Genomic DNA, 22,704 nt, shown 5'->3' with positions numbered 1-22,704 from the left:
TATACATATCTATCTATCTGTTTATATATATATCTATATATATATATATATATATATATACATATCTATCTATCTATCTATTTATCTATCTATCTATATATATCTATCTATCTATCTATCTATCTATATATATATATGTATATATATATATATATATATATATATATATATATATATATATATATATATATATATATATATATATATTGCCAGACGTCATAATCCCGTAAGGGGTGGCCATTGACTTTGAGTTATTTGTTTTACGAGGGGGGGCACTAACTTTCCACCAACCCACTTGTTGACACGTAGGGAACACGCATGATTTTGTTATATGGTTACCACCCAGCGTTGTAAATGGTTTCTTGGCTTACAGGAAACCATTTGGCTTGTCACTCAATGTAAAGCCACCTGTAAAGGAAAGAAAAGTAATAAGAAGAGACAGGAAATATGGGAGAAATAGGAAGAGAGGAGGGCAGCCACAGAAAAAAATAAATAAATAAAGGCTGAGGAAGAAGTAGGCAGCACAATATCAAGTGAGTGGATGATGGTCGCCACCACCTACCACTAGTCTCTCTCTCTCTCTCTCTCTCTCTCTCTCTCTCTCTCTCTCTCTCTATATATATATATATATATACTTGGTCTTGCTACTTACAGTTTCATTCGCCTTAGGAGAAACCTATCGGTCTAAGAGTTAGGTGTGTCCTCCATTAAAACTTTCAGTACTGGGCCGCTCTCCGAACATAAAAGAAATTGACCGGTAGTAGCAGAAATATAATAAAAACGCGTTTTTGGAGTGAAACAGCAAAACAAGGTAAACTTAACTATTTGTTGGCAGTGACTGCTCCTACTAGTAGGTAGATCATATTTTCATCCACTTCTAATCACAGATTGCTTTTTTGTAGCCGCCATGGTGAGCTGGGTGAGAGCAAAATGTATTCTGAGTGGGTCTGAAGATTTCATATCTCCTCTTTCTTAGATATTATAATGCACATTACACCTTGGTATCCACTTTTATGCTACTGATGCAAAGTATGTCGAAATTAAAACAATGTAGATTAGGGCTGGTTGTGATGATAAGGTTAAGAGGGGAAGTATGGTTAGTATTATAGATTGTAGAATGATGTTGTAGAAGCCTTCGTCTGTAGTTCTCTCACTGGTAACCGTATATTTGGGTTGTAGGCATTTTAGTAAACCTCCTCTCTCTTTAAGTTGTGAGCAAGTTATCTAATGTCTGTGTACATTCTCCTGGTCCCCAAGTACCCTTACAGAGGGATAAGAAGAAATAAATAAATGGTCTTTGTTTGCGGTAGAGCTTACAGAGAGCAAGACTGTATGTCTGTCTCTAATAAAGCCACCCAAATTCCGCAGAATACCAAGGAATAAGAGAGTTCGTACACGGGTGAAACCGGATATGATTTATTGGCTAGCACGTTCCAAGGCAAGGTTATTTCAACACTTGGCTTTGCAAATACATGCCTACATATTTATCAACCTGTCTGCTTGATAATTACGACTTAACTAACATACAAAAGAATGTGATGGTGTAAATACCTGCAAAATGAATCGATGATGAGAGGAACTACGAAGCCTCGCATGCCACCTAAAATAGTCCACAGATATTACACTCGGGTGTTCAGTCCCACTTCAGGGCCATATGGCTGATGTTAGGAAGGGCATTCGGTTGCAGAGTGCTATGGTGAAGGCAGCCCCGTTACTATAAGATTTAACTTTTTTTTCTTAAATATTATCTATTATTTCCTGTGTGCTTTTATTCGTTCTTCATTGTCGTGTCTTAACCTGATATCCGACGGTATATGATCCTCGCAGTGACACTGCCACTTTTATTTCAATCAATCAACGTGACAGAACTGAGTCACTCCTAAAACTTTACCACAGAGTAGAGGTTGCACGCACTTTGATAAGCCTTACATGCGAAATAAGAGCGAGTCTACTGTACTTGGTTACTAGTCAAACTGACTCTCCAGTTAAACTAAACTAGGCCATCTACCGAGCTAAAAGGTGATGAGTATCTCTGTCACGCTAAACAAATGCTTTGTACACTGCAAGAACAGTGCACCAAACTTGTAGCCTACAATGTGTTAAACCTTTACCCCTTTGAATCCGGTGACGTATTTATATTATTCATTCTAGCTGGATGTCTTTGTTGACCACGCCCTCTTTCTCTACACCAGTAAAGCACACTTTGTGAGCGCGTGACGAGCGTGCGAGCGTTTAAACATACGTCTATCATCGTAATTTCATCTTGGTGTAAACTTTCAGTATTTCTGGTAGGGAAGTTGAACAATAATAGATGAATAATTGAGCTAAAATAATTACATTATCATGTTTTCTCCCTGGATGTGCATAAAGGGAGACACTGTAGCATTTATCACACGCGCAACGTTCAGTTTTCCGCTCCCGACTTGCCATGTCAACAAACTACTTTGTTAAATGCTTGGCTATTGATTGAATGATAAAACCCAGAATTGGAGCAATTACCCTTGCTGATCCCACCCCCTAAACGTAGAAAAACGTTTATGTAAAATCATGAACGCAATATCCAATATTTTATTGTTAGAATTCATGCAAGAGAACATAGTGTTATAACAGGAAATCTATTAATAATTCGATTTCATAATGAAGCATGTCAGCTGAAGCCCTTGGTACATTCCCTTGGAAAGCTTGGATTCCATTTTTTGTTTTTTGGTGTCATAAGCAAATATATATCTAAAAACAAAATTTATTGAATGTATCTACTACATACTGAAAAAATCTTTTCTCTATCTCACACAGTAGAAAATGTTATTAATCTCTATAACCATTGCTGTTGGGCCGTATCGTGTTGGGCTGGACTGGGTTGTCGGGCCGCTCATTTCTCGGCTGAACATAATCATCGCTTTGCTACACTTGCTCGCTTTGCTCACTTTGCTCACTCGCTTATAATTATCTGTGCTTTGATGGCAGTTATCGTACAGCTGACAGCGCCAATGCAGTATTACCACCACTTTCAAAACAACAGCAATAATGATATCATCAAAGTTTGGTGCTTTAAGACAAGACTACCCCTACAATGCGGTTGCAGTTAATCCCTGATTTTACTTATTATTGTACCTTTTTGGCAAGCAACTAATATATATATATATATATATATATATATATATATATATATATATATATATATATATATATATATATATATATATATATATATATATATATATATATATATATATATATATATATATATATATATATATATATATATATATATATATCTCTATATAGATATATATATATATATATATATATATATATATATATATTCTATCATCCAATCCTACATTGCCCCATGAGGAGCGTAGGAGCCCGGGGCTAGGCAGTTGGTCCTGACATTTAAGATGAGTGACCAGCCTCACTCATCCCTGAGTGGCATTACACGAGCAATCAACCCCAACCACCCCTTGGGGTGGTATGTACCGTATGTATGTATGTATGTATACGAGGTGCTACCCAAAGTTCCAGTAACTTCAACAGAGGGAGCCAACCATTTGCCTTTTGCTGCTAGGAGGAGTCAGCAGCACCCCTTGTGCGTCAGTGTGGCCCCGGCCGTGTCTGTGAGCGGACGTGTTGTTGAGCTATGCTTACAATTGTACCATGGTGTATAGGTGCAATGGCGGACCTCACGAAACAAAGAACCTGCATCAAGTTCTGCTTCAAGATCAACAAGACGGCTTCAGAAACTCAACGATTGCTTCAGCAAGCCTTTGGTGACAATGCCATGTCCCAAAGAAGAACATTTTTCTGGTACAAGCGGTTCAAGGAAGGACGAACGTCCGTCGAAGATGATGACCATTCTGGACGACTGTCAATGGCAACAACACCAGAAAACGTTGGAAATGTTCGTCAGGCTATCTTGCAGATTGTAGACAAACTATCCAAGATATTTATGATATCGTTGGACTGTCGTTTGGGAGCGTGCAACTCATTTTGTTGGACGTGTTGGGCATGAGGTGCATTGCTGCAAAATTTGTGCCAAGACTGCTGAATGACGAGCAGAAGGCACATTGCACCGCAGTTTGCAGGGAGCTCAAGAATCAGATCAGAGATAATGCCACCTTCATCTTCATGGTCATAACTGGTGATGAATCACGAATTTATGGTTATGACCCGGAGACAAACCAGCAGTCATGGCAATGGAAGTCTCCCAATTCACTGAGGCCAATAAATGTGTGTCAAGTTTGCAGCAATGTCAAGTCGATGTTGTTTGTTTTCTTCGATATCCAAGGATTTGTTCACATGGAATTTGTCCCACCTGGTCAAACTGTCAGCAGATAGTTTTACTGTGAAGTTTTGCAGCGTCTGAGGGGGAACATCCGCCGCAAACCTCCATAACAGTGGAAGAACAAGGACTGGGGCCTGCATCATGACAACGCCCCAGCCCACACATCAACTGTTGTACGGCAGTTCCTGGTTTCAACTTACACGGTAGTTATTCCCCACCCACGCTATTTGCCTGACCTTGCCCCTTGCGACTTTTTCCTGTTTCCCAAGCTGAAATTACGACTGAAAGGGCGTCGATTTGACTCGATTGAGGAGATCCAGACAGAATTGCAGGAGGAGCTCAAAACCATCACGCCTGAAGCCTTCCAGGGATGTATGGACTCGTGGAAAAAATGGTGGGACCACAGTATACATGCTCAAGGGGACTACTTCGAAGGCGACAATGAGAGCTAGGAGGTAAGGTAACTTTTTTTTCCTACAGTATTCAAATTACTGGATCTTACGGGTCTCAGTATTCAAATTACTGGAACTTATTATATATATATATATATATATATATATATATATATATATATATATATATATATATATATATATATATATATTAATAGTAACAGCAGTAGTAGTAGTATATTTCATGAGAGGGTAGAGGAGCATTGACATATTTGTTTCCAAGAAATCCACATTCATCATCTTCAGTAACGTCTCATTTGCATATATTTTTTCGAATGACTGTTTACTTCAGTTCCATTTTTCTTTTTAACAAATAATCCAGTTCATTTGCTTGATGTTGCCTTCAACTGAGGACTCACCATTTCCTTCTTCTGTACCTTGGTAATGCAGTTATTAAGATGCTTCAGTTCAAGTGACGGCCCTGCATAGGCATATCAGCTGGAGGTGGCTATAGGCTTTACGGTCATATAAAGCCACCAAGGGAGTTGGTTAAGCATCTACCTGTAAAGGAACTGGAGTGAAGTAGCCTAGCTTGGGGACCTTACACCTCATTGGGGTAATACGGGATTACCTGTTATTTACCTGTGTTACAGAGGAAATGGTGCTGGAGAGGTAAGCCGTGGTTTGTTGGCACCGATATGACCGACAGTTGGAGCTGCCCAGTTATGTAAACATCCCAAAATCCTCGCCTAATCTCCCCAAATCATGAAGGACTACATGAGATCGGTAACAAGCCTGCAGCCCTCCAGATTCATGTTTCAGATAAACCTTGACCAACGACAAAACAACACAACAGCAACAACAATAACAACAACAACAACAACAATAATAATAACAACAACCACTGTTACTACTACTACTACTACCACCACCACCACCACCACCACCAGTACTACTACTACTACCAGTACTACCACTACCACCAGTACTGCTACTACTGCCACCATCACTACCACCACCACTGCCACTAGCACCCTATTACATTACCAGCATTACTACTACTACTGCTGCTACTACTACTACTACTAATAATAATGATAGTAATAATAATAATAATAATTATAATAATAATAATAATAATAATAATACAACTAAAGAAAAGACGCACGGTTATCTAGGACCAAGAAAAAGACGAAACCGTCCAGACACACTGGATGAAATGGAGAAATTAAGATAAGAGTAAAAAAGAAAAAAATGTGTGTGTGTGTGTGTGTGTGTGTGTGTGTGTGTGTTCTTACCTACCTAATTGTATCTTTACAGGAATGAGTCAAGCTCGTACTGTCCCGTGTCTTAAACCATATTTATTGTACATATCCTTAAATTTGTGAATTGTTTTGGCACACACTATTTCATTCGGTAGTGCATTCCTTTGATCAATTGCTCTGTTTGGGAAACTGAATTCCCTTACGTCTTTATCACCTCTCTTCTTCTGCATTTTTTTGCAGTGTCCTTTTGCTGATGCTTCTCCATATGTTAAGTAATCATTTATGTCTATTTTCTCCTTCCCTGATATGCACTTATATAGCATTATCATGTCACCTCTTTTCCTTCGCTCCTGTAGTGTTGGTAGATTCAGTTTATTTAGTCTTTCTTCGTAGCTTAGGTCCCTTAAGCTTGGTATCCATCTTGTAGCGGCCCTTTGAACTTTTTCAATCTTGTCTATGTGCTTTTTGAGATGAGGACTCCAGACTACTGATGCATATTCCAGGGTTGGTCTAATGAATGATGTTATTATCCTTCTTAGCATGTCTTCATTTATGTATGTGAATGCTATTCTCATATTTGCAAGCAGTGTATACATGTTCCGTACCTTCTCGCTGATGTGGTCAGCCGGAGATAGTCTGTTATTCATAATCACACCTAGGTCTTTCTTTCTGATGTGTATAGGGTTTTATTTCCTAACTTATAATCCCAATCAGGTCTTTTTCCACTTTTACCAAACTTGATTACATGACACTTATCCACATTGAATTCCATTTGCCATGTACTACTCCATTCATGAAGTTTATTTAATTCTTCTTGTAGCTCTTTACAAGAGTCTGTGTTAGTAATTCTCCTTTGTATTTTTGCATCATCTGCAAACATATTCAGATAGCTCTCATTTCCAGTGTTACTGTTTATATCATTTATATACACTAAAAACATGATTGGTGCCAGCACTGAACCCTGTGGTACTCCACTAGTCACTTCTTTCCATGATGAGTAGTTTCCTCTTAGTACTGTTCTCATTTCTATTTTTATGAGAAAGTCTTGCATCCAACAAAACAGTTTGCCTCGAATTCCTCCTTGATGGTACAGTTTCCATAAAAGTCTTTGGTGTCGTACTGTGTCAAAAGCTTTCTTGAAATCTTAATAGATACTGTCCACCCATCCTTCCCTTTCCTGAATTGTGTTTGTTACTCTGTCATAGTAGCTCAACAGATTAGTAACACATGATTTTCCTTTTCTGAAACCAAACTGTCTTTCTGTTATCATTCTGTGTTCTAGATGATTTACCCAAGCTATTCTTATAAGATTTTCTAATACCTTGCTTACAACACTGGTCAGTGATACTGGTCGGTAGTTGAGTGGATTTTGTCTATTTCCTTTCTTGAATAAGGGGACAATATTTGCATTTTTCCAAATATCAGGTAGTTTACCTTGACTCAAGGATTTCTTGAAAATTAAAAATAATGGTTTACTTAACTCCTTTGCACATTCTCGTAGTACCCAACATGAAATTTCATCAGGACCACTTGCTTTTCCTCTGTCTAATCTACTTAACTCCTCCTGTATTACCTTTTCTGCTATTTGTATATCTGGTAGTATGTGTGGACATGCATGTTCCACATAGTCTCCCTCAAAATTTTTTTCTTCTGTAAAAACTAATTGGAAATTTTTATTTAGTGCTTCACAAGTATCTTTCTCTTGTGTATAAGTGATTCCCTCGTCCGTAATTGATTGTATTATATCTTTTACTTTGGTTTTGCTTCTGATATAGCTGTAAAACAGCTTTGGTTGATCGCTACTTTTATTTATTATATCCTCCTCAAACTGTTTTTGGGCTTCCCTCCTTATTCTTGTATAATCGTTTCTTGCCTGTTTGTAATTATTATACGCCCTTTCACTATTATGTCTTCTGTATCTATTCCACAACAAATCTCTTCTTTCTTTTGATTTTTTACATTCTGTATTGAACCATTTCTGTATTTTCTTATCTGCTTCTTTGTGCTGTGGGATGTACTTCTGGACTCCTATTTCATAAAATTCACAGAATTTTTTATATACAGCATTTAAATCTTGTCCTCTAAGCTCATTTTCCCAATCAACTTCTAAGAAATACTTCTTTAGGTCTTGATAATTTCCCTTTTTATAGTTTAGGCTCTTTTTGTAACTGTCATTGCTGTTTACTATGTCATATGCTATCCTGAAGTTATAATTTAGTACTGCATGATCGCTTTTGCCGAGTGGAGGGTTATATATTAAACTGTCAATATCATTTTCTTGCCTAGTAAATATTAGATCTAGCACTGAAGGTACATCAAGTCCTCTTTTTCTGGTGGTTTCCCTCACATGTTGCGTTAGGAAGAACTCTTGTACGAGATCCAGGAGCTTTTGGTCCCAACAGCTTTCTTGGCTAATTATATCTACAGTATTCCAATTTATATTTGTATTAAAATCCCTAGTTAGTATAATTCTTTCTGATTTCTCTTCCATTTTATGTAGTAATGCTCTTAAACTCTGAATTGTACTCTCTGCCAGGTCCTCATATTCGTCTCTTTCCCATGTGTTTGATCTGGGTGGCATGTACATATTGGCTACAATTACTTTCCCTTCAGATGTATTGATCTCTACTGCAATCAGCTCTACTTGTGAGGGTATATCTAGTTTTATTTCATTGACTTTTAGATTTTTCTTAGTTAATATTATAATTCCTCCTCCTTTTTTTAAGTTTCTATCTCTTCTCCATATATTGTATTCCTCTAAGTTTAGTATGTCATTTGATATCCTTGGTGTTAATTTCGTTTCAGTTAGGCTTATTAAATGTGGTTCATTTTCTCTGACGTAATCATTCATCTCTAATAGTTTAGATACCAATCCATCCACATTTGAGTACATCAACTTTATCATCTTGTTTATATACTTGTCATGACATGGATCTACTACCTTCCTCCTTTTCATTCCCTTCTGTTTATGTACCACTTTCGTACATGCAATCCTAATGCTTTGTAAAAAAAAAAATGTGTTCTTCTCTTCTGATCTTCCCTCATTTTTTGTTTTTGCTTCGTCCCTCTTCTCTTTCATTAATTCCAGTTCCTCGTTGCCGTGTGTGTGTGTGTGTGTGTGTGTGTGTGTGTGTGTGTGTGTGTGTGTGTTATAACGTTCACTGCAACCACAGTTTGCAAAATTAACAAGTAATCAGGATCACAATGAAAGGAGTCTAGGGTATGCTACTTAACCGTGGCAAGAAAGTACGTCATAAGACATTTAAGCATGAGGAAATTTAAAGCCAGAAGTAACTAGCATCTTTTTATATTAACGTCCCAAGTAAATAAAATATATAAAGAAAACATGGAACTCTGCACACAACAACATTCATAATGTTACCCCTCACCCACATTAAACACATAAAACGGAACAGGAAAACTTAACAAAAACACAGTAGTCTCCCGTCCAAGCCCCTTACACCTCAGGAGGAGAAGAGAAACCTCGTTGCTGTGTGAATTAAGACTCACCAAGTTTTTTTTTTTTTTGGGGGGGGGGGGGGGCCCTATCGACCATTGGGGCCAAAGCCCTTGGTCATTATATATATATATATATATATATATATATATATATATATATATATATATATATATATATATATATGCACACACCATGCATATATACAGACACTCATGCACACGTACATATATATATATATATATATATATATATATATATATATATATATATATATATATATATATACAATTTTTATTTTATTAATCTTGTTATTTCTATTTTTTTAAATTTTTTTTCCGGGTTTTATATTTCTAAGACCTTATATTATAAAGAAAAACCTATTCTAAAGACCCTAAAACTAATCACCTAACAGACAAATCGCTAACCTATACTTAATCATACAGAGACAAGTAGCTAGACCTACACTAATGGTAAAAATACCTCGATTAACAGAACACCATCGACTGCAGATATGCAATGCCTTTCTGCATTACGTACCTGCAGTCATCACCTGCTGACTGTCAGTCGAGGCACAACCCAATATAGGGGACATCAGCATATGAAAGGGAACCAGAGGAGTCAGGAACATTTCCATATACGTCAGCTGTCGGCCCTAATTAGCACAACTTGAACAATATGGTATAATGTATTTACATAATTTGTACAATAAAGTGAAGTACTCACCCAACAGACCACCATTGACTGCAAGTGCCCAGTACCTTTCTATATTGGACACTTGCACTCATCAGCTGGTGACTGTCAGGTAAAGGAACGGGGTTTAATGTGGGGGACATCAATATTAGAAATAGATCAGTGAGAAGAGGAACTATTTTAAATATGTCAACTGTCAACCCTAATTAATAGTACAATATTTACATATTTACAGTCCGTTAAAACCATTACCATATAGTAAAAAAGTCATATCACTCAGATTAGTCCAGTCTCTCTCAAGAAAACCATCAATTTATCAGTCATAACAATGTCCCCATCACCCAGGATGGTGGAAAGGGGAAGGGGACGTCTGCTGCACTGCAGTAAGTTATAAGTGAAGCCCTTTCACGAATAAATCGCCAACAGCGCAGGATGATATGACTAATAGAATAACACAGCATCACAGATGTCACATTGCGGTGGGAATCGTTTTTCCATATAAGGATTCATGTGTGTTAGGATGGTGGCATTAAGCAGCAAACGAGCCAACACTTTTTCTTCCAGGCGAATGGGACAGTTAGCAGTGTCCCAATCGCCCAGGTACAGCTTGCAAGTTGGAATATTTAGTCTGGTCCACTGACCTTGCCACAGAAGATTTATTGATTTCATTCCGAGAGAGAGACTCGACTGTAGACCACGAGGAACGACCAAAGTCTCCTCGAGCTCTACAGCCGACTTTGCAAGTAAGTCAACCTGCTCATTGCCATAGATACGACAATGACCAGGCACCCAGATCAGCGTGAAGGACTTGTTGCATGAATGCAGTTTATTAACAATGCTGGCCTGGATCTCATTAGAATCCGTAGTGCAAGAAGCAATCGCCTGAAGGGCTGATTTCGAGTCTGAAAATATGACAAATGAGTCATGCCGAGAATTCAGAGCATAGTCTATGGCTTTGTCAATAGCAAAAAGTTCGGAGGTAAACACAGATGTATGAGTCGGCAGCCGATACCTGAGGGCACATTCTGTCGACCATACACTAGCACCCACACATTCATTCGACTTGGAACCGTCAATGTACAAATGATGGGACCCCAAGTGACGAAGGATGATGTTACGAAACAAGTGGTGGACCTCCGCCTCCGGCGCCTTGGTCTTTGGTGCTGGGAGCCATGATACGTCAACGGTAAAGCCAGGTGGCTCCCAAGGTGCTATATTTTTTTACACCAACTTGTCAGTCACTGAGGTCCACACCAAGCTCCTGAGTCAGTAAGTGGAGGCAAACGGCAAGTTGCCAACGCACCCCTCACATGAGATGGTGGTATTGATGCAGGGCGGTACAGGCCACATTGCCGTTATAAATTTTCCTTGATATTTGTATGCCGTATGATAAGGCCAAGTGGTCACGGCGAATATGGAGGGGAGGCACATTCGCCTCCACTTCCATACGAGCTACACAGGTACACCAGACGGCTCCAAGACACATACGCAAACATTTATTCTGCAACACATCCAATCATTTCATCGTGGCATCGGATGCCGAGCCATGCACCTATGTGGCATAGTCTAGCTCTGATCGAATAAGGGACTTATACACCATTAATAAAGATTTTCTGTTGGCACCCCATGTAGTACCCACTAGGTACTTGAGGACATTTAACCCGCCACGTCCCAGAGACGTGAATTCACGTCGTCACATGATGTGCGCTCATATCCCGGAGACGTAAATTAATGCGGCAACATTGCAAGGTCCCTAATTTGCACAATTTTCAATTTTTGTGAGTGATTTCGCAAGAGATTTTTGGCACGTATATGCGGGACACCTTCCTCTATTCCTCTACAAGTTGCCAAGCAGAGACAGTGCCTTACACTGCATAACCTCTCCCTCCCCCCCTACACGCCATTGTCTCAGCCGTTCACCTGTTACCAGTGACCTGGCCAATAAAGACATTCAGGGCCAGAGTGATTCCCCAATCGATGACAATGTGGAGGACAAAGTTTACATAGCATTAGAGGAAGAAATAGAAATGATGATCAGGTAATGTGGAAAAAAAAAGTCATGAATGGTGATGAGTTAGTTGAAACAATGCTTATAATGCCTATATTACTGTTTGAGAACCAATATACTCTTGTACTACATATAAATTCATACCAAGTAAATAAATAAATACTGTTTATGAGTGGATAAAATAGTTACCCTCCCATAGAACTCGTTTTCTTTGGTGCCAGCCTGTTAGAAAACCCAGTCAGGTAAGGAGGTACTCGTACCTGAATCGAGTATTTTAAACCTCAGGTGAGCGATTTCTCTATGAATTTTCGATGTTTCTCACCAAATCGGATGTTTGAGCCAAAAAAAAGAAGTCCAAAAATGTCGGGACTGGAGCGTACCACTGCCCAGAAAACGTCGGGATGGGATGGGTTAAAGGTTTATCACAACGAGCAATCAAATTATTAACATGAATTTTGAAGTTCAAACGAAGATCAAAATGTATTCCCAAAAACTTTACAGAATTTTGAAAAGCTACCACCTGATTATCCAAAGTTAAGCACAAATTAGGTACGTTACACGTCGTAAGAACTACAGCAGTACATTTAGGGATGGTAAACTTAAAACCCCACTGCAAGGCCCATTGATGCATGGAATCAAGGGCTGCTTGAATCCGCCCAGCCAAAAATTGTGAATTATGGGAAGAGTGCCATATTGCACAATCATGAGCATAGAGCGAGTATTTAAGATTCCTCGGGATAGGAGTTGATGACAGAATATCATTGATGATAATGCTAAATAAATTAGGACTTAGCACACTTCCCTGCGGCACCAAGTTTTCCTGGATAAATATATCCGATGTTGCGTTACGGGGCAATTTGACAGAGAAAGTCCTGTCCCTTAAGAAATTTGAAATAAAAATAGGCAAATTTTCTCTTAAACCATAAGCATAGAGCTTCATTAGTATACCGTGTCACCATGTCATGTTATAGGCCTTATGGATGTCCAAGAACACCCCTATCATGAATTCTTTTTTGGCAAATGACTCTGAAATACAATGTTCTAATTTCATTAAATCTATCTATCTATCTATTGCCAGACGCCTCAATCCCGTTTGGGATGGCCACAAACAAATCGCCTCCAAGTCGCCCTGTCCCCCGCTATTTCACTGCCCTGCTCCCAACTCACACCCCCCTCTCTCATATACCTCTCCACCCCATCCCTCCATATCATCCTCGGCATCCCCCTCCCTCTTCCCCCCTCCACCTCACTCACATACACTCTCTTCGTCAGTCTTTCACCCTCCATCCTCTCCACATGGCCAAACCACCTCAGTGTGTTCCTCATAATGCTCCCTATCACATCCACATCAACACCACAACGCTCCTTTATATCCTCATTCGTCAGCCTATCTCTCCATGTGACTCCACAGGCTTCTCTTAAATAACTCATTTCCACTGCTCTCACTCTTGACTTGTGTCCTTCCAACAACGTCCAAGCTTCACTTCCGTACGTTAGAGTTGGTATCACAATACTGTTATGTAGTAACTTTTTCACTTCCATGCTCACTTCCCTGTTTCTTATCACTGCTTTCAAAGAACCAGCAACCTTTCTTCCCTGCTGTACCCTTTCAAGCACTTCACCCTCCAAACCTCCATCCTTACTCATCACACTACCCAAGTACTTAAACGTACTCACATTTTCCAATTCCTCACAATCCAACCTCGCTGTACATTCAGTGACTTCACCTCTCTCAAAGACCATCACTTTACTCTTCCCTACATTCACCTAAAGATTCCGTTTCTTACACACTCTCCCAAACTCATCCACCAAGCCTTGCAGCTCCCCTTCGTCTTCACTCAACAACACAGTATCATCTGCAAACAACAGTACAGGGAGCTTCCAAACACCATCCTCTCTCACCAGGGACACTCCAACATCCACTACCCTACCTTGTACCTCTTTTATTACCCCATCCATGTACAGATTGAACAACCATGGAGACATGACACATCCCTGTTTCAACCCAACCTTCAAAGAGAAAAATTCACTTAGTTCACCATCCACACGCACTGCAGCCTTCGCACCATCGTACATACTCTTCGCAGCATTCAACAACTTCCCATCTACTCCATATATTCTTAACACTTTCCACAATCCTTGTCTATCCACCCTGTCATATGCTTCCTCCAAATCCATGAAAGCCGCATACAACTTCTTTCCATTCTCTAGAAACTTTTCAACTAAAGATCTAAGAATGAATATCTGATCTACACAACCTTTCCCTTCCTAAAGCCTCCCTGTTCTTCTCCAACTAATTTCTCTGTTCTTTCTCTAACTCTGTCAATAAGTATCCTACCATACACTTTTCCTATTATACTAAGAAGACAAATGCCCCTATGATTACCACACATTTCTTTTTCTATTGAATTTCTGTATTTACGGAAGCCACACTGTTGATCACTTAACAAATTCTTCAACTCTAAAACAAAAAGAAGCCTATTGTTTATCATTTGTTCCATGACTATACATAGACAAGAAGTCAACACAATAGGACGAAATGAAGAGGGATTCATAAGACGACCAGCCTCTTTGGGTATCGGTATGACGTGCACAAAGTGCCATGAGTTTGGGAACGTTCGAGACGCCCAAATCTCATTGTACTGTACAATGCTAACATATTAATCAGGTTGTCCTGATTAAGATGCTGGATCATACCGTACATGATGGTGTCTGGTCCAGGGCTGGTGTCTTTACAGGATTTAAGGGCAAGGAGCAGTTCACCTAGCATCAACTCTTGGTTGTAAGATGAGTCTACGTCTTCTGTGGCAAAGTCTATGATCTGTAGCTCAGCCGTGCGTTTATGATGTTGAAAACGCGGATCATAATTGGCTGAGCTACTTACATGAGAAAAACTCATGGAGAGGATGTTAGCAACGTCCACGGGATCGTCATAGATGTTATTATTAACTTGTAGAGTGGTAACAGGGATTTTTGGGCCTTTATTATTTAATATTTCAATAGTGGACCAGACTTTATTTAGTGATGTTGTATGATTCACCGTGGACAGAAAGGACAGCCAGGAGCCACGTTTGGCCCTTCTAATTATTCTCCTTGCCTCAGCTCGTGCCTGTTTGTATGCAGTGAAATTTTCCTCTGTAGGCAGACTGTCAACAATCCTGTATCTCCTACTGCGTTTCCTTAATGCTTGTCGGCAATCCAGCGTCCACCAATGTGCTTTATGCTTCGCATGAACTGTAGAAGTCTTGAGAATAGTAGCCTCAGCTGCATGTATTATGGAAGTACTTACATTTCGACCTTTACATATATTGTCTCCCCAGATATACCTAAATTGGAGATCCTTGAGAAGGATCCCCAGTCTGCTTTCTTATAGTTAAATTTTGGAGGTGGAGGGTCCAAAATGATGTCGCGTGTATAAGAAAGACAGATGGGTAAATGATCACTTCCCAAGTAGTCGTCATAAGGGTCCCATGAGCAATCTTGATGTATACCAGGGGAGGCCAAAGATAAGTCAATGACCGAAAAGTTACCAGTCGATCATCTACACGAGTCGCTCTATCATCGTTCAGAAGCCAGAGGTTGGACTGTAGTGTTAGGTCGGCTTTTTGTTTCCCACGACCATCGATTCTGAAGCTACCCCATTGATAGTGATGGACGTTAAAGTCGCCCAACACTAACTTATTGCCAGGATGATGTTCAAATAGTGAATTTAAAGCATCACTATCAATGAGGCCATGTGGAGGACAGTGCAGAGAGCAAATAGGCAGATATGTGTTATTAAATTTTACTCTGCTCACGACAGCTTCCAGAGTAGAAATTAGAATCACTTCCATTTGTGGGTGTGATTTGTGTGTGTATATGGCAACTCCGTGAACTTCATATCTTCTATATAAGTGATAGTGTTTTAACTGTGGGGGATCAGGATGATCCTCCTGGTGCATCTCCTGTAAACAAACAACGTCTGGCCTGTGTACTGAAAGCAAGATTGCTATATTTTGTAATTTATTCCCAACACCACTACAATTCCACTGTAATATAGTGAAAGCGACGGTTTAAGATTTACATTGTGGGCCAGTGTGCTTCGTCTTTTTTTTTTTTTTTTGCTGCCCGCCAGCAGGCGAGTAACTACCGGGGGACCTATCCCGGTGCTTATTTATGGAAACCTCCATATTTTCATCAATAATGAGGGTCCCAGATTCCACCGAGGAAGAGCTACCTTTTCTCTCCCTCGCTGGGCCAGGAGCAGGAAGAACATGAGGTCGTGACTTGGTAAGGGTGGTCATATTACTCTTACTAGAGTTGTCAGGCTTCGGTTTAGGCTTGACTGACTGAGAGGCAACAGCAGCCTGAGAGTAGGAAGTTGTAACAGGGGTGTCAGTTTGAGAGGTGGAGTGGACAGAAGGCTGAGATGGAGAGGTAGAATGTATGGCAAGAGGAACCGGTTCAGGGTCAGTCTGTGTTGCAGCAGAGCACATCATGGGACGGGACATCACCACCAAAGCATAGGACCTATTCGACGTAGGAGTTGCATGCAACTCCTTCACCTTTCTCCTTGCATCATAGTATGAGATACCCTCAGTCGCCTTCACTGTGCAGACCTCTTTCTCCTCCTTCCACTTGGGACAATCCGTAGAGGAAGTGGAATGAGCATCCTTACAATGAAAGCAACAGATAGTCTGTGATGTGCACTGCTCACCATCGTGACCCTGTGTTGCACATTTGCCACACACTGACTGTGAAGCCCGACAATTCTTTGCACTGTGCCAATATAATTGACACTTCAAACAATGGAGTGGGTTGGGGATATATGGCCTTATGTTAATAATTTCAAAGCCAACTTTGACATGTGCCGGGAGTGAAGCTTTGCCGAAAGTCAGAACAGTAGTGGCCGTCTTCGTCCTCATGCCTTCAGAAAATCTGGTAATAAACCGGGCATCAATGACATCTTGCTGAGCAAGTTCCTCTGTGATCTCTTTCTCACTCATCACCATGAGATCCCTGCAAGTGATAACTCCCTTGCAGGAATTCATGGAAGTTGGGATCTTGGCCTCAACATCATAGCAGTGAAACTTGCACAGCTTCAGCAAGTCCTTAACTTGGGATGAAGTACATGTCTTTACATGGAGGTCTCCATTCGCAAGTTTTTTTTAACTTGTTCCACCTCCCCAGCACAGCCATCAATAACCTTGATCATGAAGGGATTGAGACTGCTCAAGGGAGTGGAACCTATAGCATGGATGATGACAAACTCCGAGTTATTTACATTAATGTCAAGAGGCAGACGAGTCTGGGGCCGTTCTGTCTGGGGACTGTCAGTCCGTTGATCAGTCAGGGGTCAGTCAATACCGCCTCCCCTCCTGAAGGGGGGGGAGGCAGTAGGGGCGTCCGCCATAGTACCACTCCCCCCTAACGGGGGAAGTGGGAAGAAGGCGAGAAGACAAGTAAAGGACGAATAACCCAGGGCAGAACACCTAAGTCTGAGGTTGCCCTCTCAAACCACTCCAGGGAGGCCCGACTGTGTCTGTTCACGCCCCAGAGCGATCAGTGGGGGGGAACCTCTGTGGATGAGTAAGCAAAGGTAAACTCAGGAATAGACACAAACACCTATTGTATCTCTAAACAGAGAGGGGACGAAAATGAGTTCTAGCTAGCCTAACTTAAAAACAAAAAATGCCCTTGTGGCGAAAAAAAAAAAAAAAAAACTAATGCCAGTGAAGCAGCCCTATAGCTAGAGGAGAGCTCAAAAAACACGTCTTTACCCTCCACATCCATGAATCAAAGTCCGTCCCCACCAAACTATGTTCCTTCGGTCTTATGTAGTTGATTGGTGAAGCCCGGTTTGTCTCGACATGCTAGGTTGGTGCTTTAGTTCAAGTCTTGCTACATATACAAGTATGTAGGGTTTCAAAGAAACATTTCATACAGTTCGAGATACGCCTGAGGAGAGATAAGGGCATGACACCTTGCCCCGAAGAAGACTAAGCTTCGTAGAGGTAGTAGTCTTGCAGATAAATGGCTTATCCCGACGGTCATATCGTTCAGGACCTGGAAAGAGCATCTGCAATTTTGTTTTCAGACCCTCTGATGTGCTTTATCTGGATGTCATAGGGTTGGAGAAAGAGAGACCATCGTAACAAACGCTGATTAGAGAACTGATTCTGGGACAGGAAAGTCAGTGGGTTGTGGTCTGTATAGACTTGTATGGGATGATTTCCAGGTAGGTAACACTCAAATTTCTTGATTGCAAGAATGATTGCCAGAAGCTCCGTCTCGACAGTACTACAGGCACATTGGGTCTTGTTAAACTTGGTAGAATGGTACGCTATTGGATGGAGTATCCCTTCCTTCTCTTGCAGCAGAACTGAAGGGGTGGCAAGATCACTTGCATCAGTTTGCAGAAGGATGGGACTCTGAAGTCAGGAGCTACCAAGACAGGGTCACGAGCCAAGAATTTCTTCAAATGATCGAAAGCGGTCTGGCAGTCTTCAGTCCACTCGAAGAGCACCTTTCCACTGGTTAGGCGGGTTAGTGGAACAGCAACAGCTGAGAAGTTAGAGCAATACCTCCTGCAGAATCTCGCCATGCCCAGGAACCTCATCAGTGCCTTCCTGGTCGAGGGAACGGGGTAAGTAAGGATGGCGTCCACGTTGGGAGACTTGAGTCGAACACGTCACTGCCAAACTTCATGTCCCACACAGGTGATCACAGCACCGCAGAACGTAGTCTTGGCCAGTTTGACAGTCAGATGAGCCTCTCTCAGCTTCCTCAGGACACCATCGAGTCTGTCAAAATGTTGAGACCAAGTAGCCTATATGCAAACACAATTATGTCATCTAAGTGCACTTGTACTCCCTCAAAGCCCTGCAGAAGATAGTTCATTACTCTCTGATATGTATCAGGGCTATTACGCATCCGAAAGGGCATAACCAAATACTGATAGAGTCCAAATGGGGTAACAAAAGCAGATATTAATTGAGCCTTCTCAGTTACAGGTATTTGATAGTAACCCCTGAGAAGATCTATTTTAGAAATGTACTTTGACTGGCCCTCTGAATCAATAAGGTCATCAATTCAAGGAAGAGGATATGCATCAGGCATGGTCACTTTGTTGCCTTTTCGGTAGTCGGTGCAAAGATGTAGTGTCCCATCCTCTTTGGGTATCAAGAGGCAGGGAGAAGCCCAGGGTGAACGCTGGCGACTGCTAACCCGTTTTCCAATAGGTAATCGACTTCTTCATCGGCTCTTTCTTCTGATGATGGAGTCTGTATGGTGCCTGACGAATAGGAGTAGTTCCAGGAATTAATTCCACATCATGATACATTATCCTACAATGACCAGGTGTATCTGCAAACACCTCCTGGTAGTTAGATAGCACGCTGGAGAGCTTATTCACTTGTGTGGAACTTAGATGTTCTAAGTAGAGTGGTAACTTCTTTAAAATTTCAGAGTTGGAGTCACCTCTCCAATCACTCACAAGCTCAGCTTTCTCCAACGTACCATTTCTATCTGTTGTCATAACTGTACAGGGTAGTCTCAAGGAGTCAGTTGCGGGGCTCTGGTCCATGTATGGCTTAAGGAAGTTAACGTGAAGAAGTTGTGTTGCCTTGCAGTGGTAAGGAGTTTCTATAATGTAGTTAAAGTCATTTATTTTACGTTTGATTGAATGAAGGCCATTGATTTAGCAGATAAAGGAGAAGTAGGGACTGGGAAGTAGGCTAGCACTTTATCTCCCTCCTTGAATTTTCTCACTTTTGCCTTCAAATCATATTTAGCTTTCATGGTCTCTTGAGCAGAACTTAGATGTATTCTGGCAAACTGACGTACCTTCCCAAGAGTGTCTTTAAGCTGGTCAAGGTATGCTGTTAGAGAAAGGAGTCGTGGTGGGTCTGGACTGATCAATTTATCCTTAATTACTTTAAGTGGTCCTCTCACTTTCCTACAGAAAACCAGATCAAATGGAGAGCTGCCAATTGATTCCTGAGGGGCTTCTAGTATAGCAAACAACAAAAAGGGCAAACCTTCATCCCAGTCCTGGTGCTTCTCATGACAATATTTGCGAAGCATGGCCTTGAGAGATTGGTGACTTCTCTCTAGTACACCCTGTGACTGTGGGTGGTAAGCCGTGGACAGTGTTTGCTGGACACCAAGTTCATTCAAAACCTGACGAAAGAGGCCACTGGTAAAGTTAGAACCCCTGTCGGTCTGCACCTCTTTGGGAATGCCAAAGGTAGTAAACATTATGGATTAAATTATTGGCAATAGTTTTTTGCAGAATTATTCTCGAGGGGAAAGGGTTCAGGATATCGGGTGGAAGGACATAGGGTTGTAAGGATGTACTGGTGACCTTTCTTAGTTTTAGGCAGAGGACCTACCACATCTGTGATTATTTTCTGAAATGGTTCAGAGGGAATTTCAATTGGATGCAATGGATGTGGGGGAATGGTTTGGGTGGGTTTTCCTATTACCTGACATGTGTGGCATGAATTGATAAAGGTTGTTACATCTTTTTTCATTCCTGGCCAATAAAATTAATTAAGAAACTTTAGATAGGTCTTTTTAATGCCCAGATGACTACCAAAGCCTTCATGTGCTATTTCTATGAGTGGTCTCCTAATCCTGTGAGGTACAACAAGCTGATGTGATTCAGCCCACGTATCCTTATCAGAGTGTTTAGGTGGCCTATAAAATCTCATCAAAATATTTCCTTGATAGTAATAAGCAGGAGTATTTAGGATGTCGTTTTTAGGTATGGCCTTTTCATGCAACTTTTTTAACGTGGGATCAGATTTCTGCGCCACCTCTAGCTTTTGCTCAGAGATTAGGTTGCTCAGCGTAGAACCACCCTGCTGCAAGGCAGCTGCACCTCCCTGCACTGTAGTATTAGGTAGTAGTTGCGGGACTCTGTCTTTTGACTTTGGAGCACGTCAAGCCTGTGCACGAGTGACAGCACAAACTGGAAACAGTGTAGGCTGGTCCTTCTCCAAGTCTTCTGTGGGGCAGTATGACAGCGGTGAGTCCTGTACAGCCAAAACTGGAACAACAACACTACCAGCTAAATAATTGCTCAAGAGGAAGGTAGCGTTAGGAATAGGCAGGGGCGAGTCTACTATCCCTACTGTCACAGGACCTTTTACCACATCACAGTTGAGTTGGATCCTAGCTAGGTGCACTGAAGTACTTGCCTGAAATAATTGCAGATGCAGTTTTTCACCAGTGAGGTTATGATCAATGTTAGGAAGAGCAGTTTTCATGATCAATGACTGGGCTGATGCTGTATCCCTAATGATTTGCACTGGATACACCTCCATACCAGGGCCAAGTGATACTGGGCCAGTGAATTTGTAAGGTTTAAATTGATCTGAAACGGAGGTGTTCAGAACTGTGTTAGTGGTAGCTACAGGTTAAGTGAAAATTGGATTCCGTGCCTCTTTTGATACTTTACACCTAGGATCAGGACACTCTTTGATAACATGATCAGTCTTCTTACAGAACTTGCATAACATAGTAATTTTGGTGCCAGTTTGACCCTGCCTAACAATCGTATCAATGCTTTCTGATTTAGGACCTGCATCTGACCTAACAGTATTTTGAGGTTTCTTTTTGTCCCCCAGCATAGGGCGATGGATAAGGGAGAAGACGTCAGCGATTATTGCTGCTTTGATTAAGTCAGTTTCCTCCCTGTCAGTGTTATGTGCCATGATGGAAAATGGAACCTTCCTTTTAAATTCCTCAAGGATCATCAAATTTACTACCTTATCAAAACTGTCAACTGCTGCTGATTTTAACCATATTTGAAATCCCCTTAGTTTTTCAGATGCAAACTTTGTGTAGGTCTTGTTGGTTAATTTACTCAAGTTTCTAGTTGCCTATCGGTAGCAGTCAGTGGATATTGAGTAAGCAGCGAGAATGGTTTCTTTCACATTGTCATACCTAGTGCTATTCCCTAACTTATCGCACACAGTGATTACCTTCAACTGACTTAGGTTTTACTAAGCATACCCAGTGTTCCTTAGGCCAGTGAAAGTGCGAGGCAGTACCTTCGAATACTCTAAAGAAGCCTTCGGGGTTACTCTCCGAACATGCAGGGATTAGCTTTATGTTCTTAGCTACGTCAAATTCACAGTACCTTCACTGGTAGGGGGAAGGTGTTGACATTGAAGGAGGTGAAGCTCGTATTGTCTCTGTCGTTCTCGCTCCTCCTTCTCTGCTTCTCTTTTCTCCCTTTCTGCTTCAAGCTCGGCTTCTCTTTTCTTGCTTTCTGCTTCACGTTGTATTTCCGGGAGTCTTTCTTCTCTGATTCGCTTTGCCTCACGCTCTTGTCTGTCTCTCTCTTGTTGCTGGATCTTCAGCTTTGTCGATTCACGTTCTGCTACTTCAAAATGAAGGTTCAGCATAAGGGCTTCAAGCTTTCTCAATCTCCGATAACTGTTGAGTGTTTGACACTTCTGGGTTCAAGTGGGAAGCAGTATCGCCATCCAAATATGCTAATATAAGAGCTTTTAAATGGGCCTTGGTTGTGTTAGAGACAAATGGGATGCTATAACTCCTAGCTATATATTTAACCCTAGATCAGCAACCATGCCCAACTAACGCTATCGACAACCACC

Source organism: Coenobita brevimanus, chromosome 43 (assembly GCF_032717465.1).
Source record: "Coenobita brevimanus isolate Jiangsu-jjx chromosome 43, ASM3271746v2, whole genome shotgun sequence".
NCBI lineage: Eukaryota > Metazoa > Arthropoda > Malacostraca > Decapoda > Coenobitidae > Coenobita > Coenobita brevimanus.
The sequence above is the reverse complement of the archived record's forward strand: the minus strand, read 5'-3'. Positions refer to the sequence as shown.